This window comes from Sprattus sprattus (assembly GCF_963457725.1).
Source record: "Sprattus sprattus genome assembly, chromosome: 8".
NCBI classification, from domain to species: Eukaryota; Metazoa; Chordata; class Actinopteri; order Clupeiformes; family Clupeidae; genus Sprattus; species Sprattus sprattus.
Genome location: NC_137927.1, coordinates 19,625,686 through 19,631,685, shown reverse-complemented (window position 1 = coordinate 19,631,685; position 6,000 = coordinate 19,625,686). Strand labels below are relative to the sequence as shown.

At 48.6% G+C, this 6,000-nt stretch overlaps 1 protein-coding gene across 12 annotated transcripts in view; it reads left to right on the top strand.

Annotated features, from left to right (window-relative positions):
* Positions 1-6,000, top strand: part of sox6 (SRY-box transcription factor 6) — a 162,208-nt gene that overhangs the window by 61,994 nt on the left and 94,214 nt on the right. The window lies entirely within an intron of this gene.

Here is a 6,000-nt window from a genome sequence, read left to right as displayed (position 1 = left end):
CCGTTAAATTGAAGGTATTATTTTTGTGGGGAGGATAAATGAAGTTATGTGCCAGTACATAGAGACCGTGCAGTCATTCTCTGGTTCAGAAAGAACCTTTACAAGCCTCCCCACACACACTCACACTCCTCCACCTCCTCCACTAACACAACAGCCTTCATCACCGCCTCTTCCCTGGCCCTACATCCTCCATCCACCCGTCTAGCGTGTGCTGCCAGAACGACAGTAAAAAACAAATATTTAAAAGTGCCGGCGCGGTAGTTCCTCAATTCTTAATTAGCGTTGCTGAAGGGACGTATACAGCAGGACACGTAACGCAGCGCTACTCCACTCCACTCTCTCCCTGGGGACCGTGCCGTGTCGTTTAGCATCTGGGGAGCGCTTAGCTTAAGCACTTCATCAGACGAATAAATTAGACCTTAACTCGCCTAAAAATATTTTTCTCAATGTTTTTTTCTTCTTCTTCTGCTTCTCTTCCTTTGGTCTTTGTATGAATTACTAGGGCTTGGTTGTTGATGGCCATTAATGCGATTTCCCTTGTGGGGCCACCAACATTGTATATATTTGTATTCTCAAAATCCTCTTCAAGATTTTACATGAATAAACCTAAGTTAATTTATACAAGGATAACACATGTTCTATTATGATCTGCCTGCCTTGTTAGCAGTAGTTGAACAAATGGTGAAAAAAGAACAGCGGTTTCTTTCAATGTAACATTGCACTAAATAATCTTTTGAATACAAGAACAAGAAAAGAAATGTATCTGTTTCTATCTGTTCAATTTCAGATCTTGATTTTAAAGTAGCAGCATCCTTAACATAGTTGTATTTTCACAATCAAACTACTGTCATTACTATATAATAATATCCTCCCTTACTGGTAGGGCATTTCTACTCTATCCACTGGTATCTTCTATTCTTCTCTTCTCTTCTCTTCTCTTCTCTTCTCTTCTCTTCTCTTCTCTTCTCTTCTCTTCTCTTCTCATCTCTTCTCTTCTCTTCTCTTCTCTTCTCTTCTCTTCTCTTCTCTTCTCTCCACCTCCTCTCCTCTCCTCTCCTCTCCTCACCTATCCCCCCTTCACTCCTCTCCCCTCTTCTGCTCCCTTTCCTTCTACTTCCCTCTCACCTCTTCTCCACACCACTCCTCTTCTCTTTTCTCCTGTCCTCTCATCTTGTCTCCTCTCCACTCCAACCCTCTCCTCTCTGGCCTGTGTGGTGGAGGCCTTATGCTAATAGGCCCCAGCTGGTGAGGCCGGTTGTTGCAGTAATTTAAATGGTCAAGTGCAGCTTGTAATCCTGGGCCGTATGTTGGCGCAGGAAGGAGAGGGTGCTTCAGCGCCCTGTACAGCTGTTTTAATCTTCCCTTAATAATAGAGATGCCACTCCGCTCATGCCCTGGCTACAGCACACCACCCCAACCAACTCCCTTGTTGGGGGAAATTAGTTTCAGGGCAGGCTGATGGAGGGCAGGGGCGAGACAAGAGGCTGCTACAGCTCAACATGGCCCACTGTGAGCCTCAGTTAGCCCAGAGGCTCTGACTCAGTAAGGATGCCTGGAGGTGCCTCAGTCTCAGTCTTGGTTGCTATACTGTCAGAGTCTAAATTCAGCTTCTCTTTCCCCCGTTGGTCACCATTGTTATGGTGTCCCTTTTCTGTCTTGTGATGTTGGCGCAGGCTAACCAATGTGTGTGAACTTTAAAACATCCGGATTAACCCATTACACAAATCTGAGAGCATTTGAGAGCCATGTGTTGCTTTAACGACGTGGCTAATGTAAAACAAAGCTCGCGGGTGCTAAAAATATCACTTATCTAAGCACGATATTAAGGGAACAACTGGAGCTCCTAATCCCTCCTGCTCCTCTCTGCTCCTCTGTCTTGGATCAGTGTTGTCTGCGGAGCTCAACTCGACCATCTGCTCGCGCCATTCTAAGTGCCATGAGCTCAAGACATTCTACTGGTGACAATTACAAGGGGGTACAATTGTCGTGTTCTAAATAAAACAATGTTTCCAGACTAGACTTACAGCACAGATTCTTATCTCACCAGTATCAGTTTCATTCAGTATAATGGTCTCAATGGATGAACCAATGTTATAATCCCTACGGTTGTAGAATAGAGGGAGCTTTTATTGGCGGGGACAGTGTCCTCGGATCTTTCTTAGGATGAGGGGATAGGTAAGGTGGAGGGGCTATATTTGGCCTGGGGGTGAAGAGCAACCCCGGTGGACGTTGGCTAAGGCTCCTCGTCATGACCCCCAGTCTCCTCAGCTCCCCCTGGCGAAGTGGTTAATTAAATGTGTATCGCTGGCGCGGGTTCGCTGCCCTTAAATTGAATAAAAGCCTATTAGGGGTGGACGGCCGAGTTTGCTTAACTGGACTGCCATCATCCTGCTCTCTGCCTGAACCCAGCCCAGTGGCTGATCACCTCCACCCACCCCTCCACCCTCCACACACACACTTCCATTCGTCCCTCTCCACCCGACCCCCCCCCCCCCCTCCACCCCCACACACACACACACACACACACACACACACTTGCCCCTTTCTAACAGGTTCTTAAAGTGCTCTAAGTGCCTGTGACTGCTGTAATGAATGAAAATACCCTCTCTCCACGCCCAGCGGCCACTGCAGCAGCCTGTATAGTCACCTTGGCCATAAAAGCTCTGCTAGCTCGGTACAGCCACCGGGAGGGCTAACGATTGTGTCCGCTGTTTATTTACTATGTATTGTAAATGTGTAATTTATAGAGTGCTCCCGCAACAGCGCTTGTCAAGAGTTAAAAATGTTGATGTTGGGTCGAGTGGGGAGGTGGGCGGGGGGCTGGGTGGGGCTGGAGAAACTAGATAAATAAAAAATGTTTGCCTCTGCTCAGATCCAAGGTGACCTTGGTTGGATTCACTGGCAATTAGGCCTGCTTTATATAATGCACCAAAGTAATCAATAGAGGAGTGAGCTGTGTTTTAAGCTTCCCCTCAGGTGGATGGATCATGATTTGTTTATGACCCTGTTTGTTCTATTCAAATTGTCCCTGAATTTACCCCTTGAAGCTCTTTACAGCATGTAATGGTCTGGATCTATTCTCTGTTCTTCAATTGGATTTATTCAACAAATGTCTACATTTACTGAGCTCGTTGTATTTGTTATGACCAGAGAGCTTTGTGCAACATGCATGGGGATATTTAATTCCACATGCCACAATGCCTGGCCGAACAAGCAGCAGGAAATGACACAAAATGCTTTTAAGTCACACATTTGATCTTTTTGCAGTCTCCTAATTTGAAGAGCTGTGGGCAATTTAGCCCTCGCTCGCCCCAGTAAAGAGCTCGCTGGCGTCCACTGCCCGGGCATCAGGAAGGCACTCACGGTGCCAACTTAGTCAGCAGTCTTGTATTGCCAGGAGTGGTGGCTGGCTGCTGGTAAAAGCTTGTTATCTGCTAATCCATGCTTAGACCCTGGCTAGTCTGAATTACAGCATTACATGTTTCAGTCAGAAATGTGGCAGGGCTTTAGGGGCCGGGGCGGGGGCCAGGGAAGGACAGGATGGCTCAGTGTGCAGCCGCTCAGTGTGCAGGGCATCCTATGAAAGGAGAAACATCCAGCGTATAATATTACACCCTCAGTGGCAAGGGCCCATTGGTTTCAAGCGATAGGCTATTGATCTAAAGGATGTGTCCAGTGAAATTTGATTTTGTGTGTGGTTTTTTTGTTTCGTTTTTTGGGGGGGTAGGAAATGTGTTTGTGTTCTCTGCAATTGACAGGGTTGTTCCCGAGCCTTTTGTGAACACACTTAAATATGCCAAGTGTCCTTTGGAGGAACAGGTGGGGCGGGTGTCCCTGTCCAGGAAGAAATACGCCACCCTGAATGACCTGACCCCTGGGGGGTGGGGATGGGGGGGGGGGCACTCGAGCAGTTGTTAATGTGGCAGGGTTAGGACTTTCTCCCGAGTGGTAACCTTAGCTCCGCACAGAGAGAGAGTGCACGCGAGAGAGAGAAGGATCGAGGGATAGAGAGAGTGAGCGCGAGAGAGAGAAGGATAGAGGGATGGATGGAGGGGCAGGGAAAAGAAGGGAGAGATGGGAGGGAGGAAGGGGGATCTGGGGAGTCATGTGCTCCAGAGAGTTAGATCACACCTGGAGCCCCTGCAGGGCCAGGGGACTGAGGCACGGATAATGGCTTTACCGGTGGCCATGGGGGGAGAGCCTGTGTGTGTGTGCGTGTGCGTGAGAGTTTTTATGTTTGTGTGTGTGCATGTGTGTTGGAGAGAAAGAGAGAGAGATAGAAAAAGAGAAAGAAAGAGAAGGGGGACGCGCTACATGTCAGGCCCTGTGTGAGGGGAGAGAGGGAGAGAGGGAGAGGAGGTGTAGATATTTAAAGAGCCCTCCTGTTGGAACAAACATATTTCAGCAGCAGGTGAGCACACTCCTCCCACAGTGAATCTCCTCAGAACAGTGAAGATAGGTCTGTGCAGCTGTGTGTGTGTGTGTGTGTGTGTGTGTGTGTGTGTGTGTGTGTGTGTGTGTGTTGCGTGTGCGCGTGCGTGTGCACGTGCGTGTGCGCTGTGCTGTGTTGTGCTGTGCTGTGCTGAGCTGTGTACCTTTGTGGTGAAAGTGCCCATGAACTCTTCTAGATACAGTCCTGTAGTGCCTGGTCATTCACTAGGTCTCATGTTAGAACTGTCTTTATAAAATGGGACCTTTAGTAGAACATTCCTGATAGGTCCTACTGTGCTTTCAGCATCTGGGTCAGCATCGCATATCCACATTATTTCCCCTAGAGCTCTAACTTCAGCCCGTCGGTCCAGTCAAGCACTCCACAGTATACTCACTCCACAGTATACTACTTCACACAGTCCATAGGTTACTTGTGTGTCTTTTGTGGGCTGGGGAGATGGGGTCATTAATGAGTCTGAGGGACCAGGGTTGAGAGTGTAGAGAGTTGTTTTAGCGGACCGCAACTTGCGTGCTCTTTTTTTTTTATACAAGATGGTTAAAAAGGCTTGCCGTCAAAAAGAGCACGCTGGGGATATGCTGGGCACAGGGCTCCCGTGTCATCTGCCTCTGTTTTATCTCACCTAATTAATATGAATCTTTGTTATAATTATGTGTGGCGCTGGCTCCTCCACTCGATGCATATGCGATGAGGCTGGAGACCCCTTGGCCCTTTTTAATTTGTTGGCCGCCGGCTGGTTTGAACCTGAGATTTTGGAGGCGCACTTCAAACACGGAGCTCTTCCTCTTCTCTCCTTTCCCTCTCTCTCTCCCTCTCTCAGTCCCTCTCTCTCTCCCTCTCTCTCTCTCTCTCTCAGTCCACCAATCCCTCCGGCAGCACACACTGGCCAAACATCAGTCAGTCCACCCCTCGCTTCTTTTTTTTCCCCTCCCCCTCCTCCTTCGCTCGCCTCTTCTCTCCTCTTTCTCTAATAACGTGCGTCGGGTTTGCCCAACTTTGACTCCAGCCACCTGTCCGCTTGGATGAATGGGATGGGTTTAATTAGGACATGTGTAAGACTGCATGTGTGAACATGTGTCTAGTGTGTGTGTGTGGGTGTGTGTGTGTGTGGGGGGGGGGGGGTACATGTGTACAGTGTGTGTGTGAGTGTGAGTGTATGTTGACTGATAGAGATGGGGAGAGACAGAGAAAACGAGAGGTAGAGTGTGAGCTAATACAAATGAACACGTGTGTGTGTGTGTGTATGTGTGTTTGAGTGTGTGTGTGAGTGCCTATCAGTCCATGGCCCAGTGCTCGGCCAAGTGCTCCCTCCCTCTCTCTCTCTCTCTCTCTCCCTCTCTCTCTCTCTTCCTCTCTCTCTGGTCTGTCACTTTGGTTTGAATAGGTAATGTGGAGGGCTGCTCAGGCTAAGGAGACATGAGCTGGAAACGCTTGTTAGGACACATGATCAAAAGCCGCGCTCTCTTCTCTGCCAATCAAGCCTCATGTCACCCTGTGAAGCAGACGTTAAATAGATTTTTCGGCTGTGCGCCGTGGGCAGTCTGCCAGAC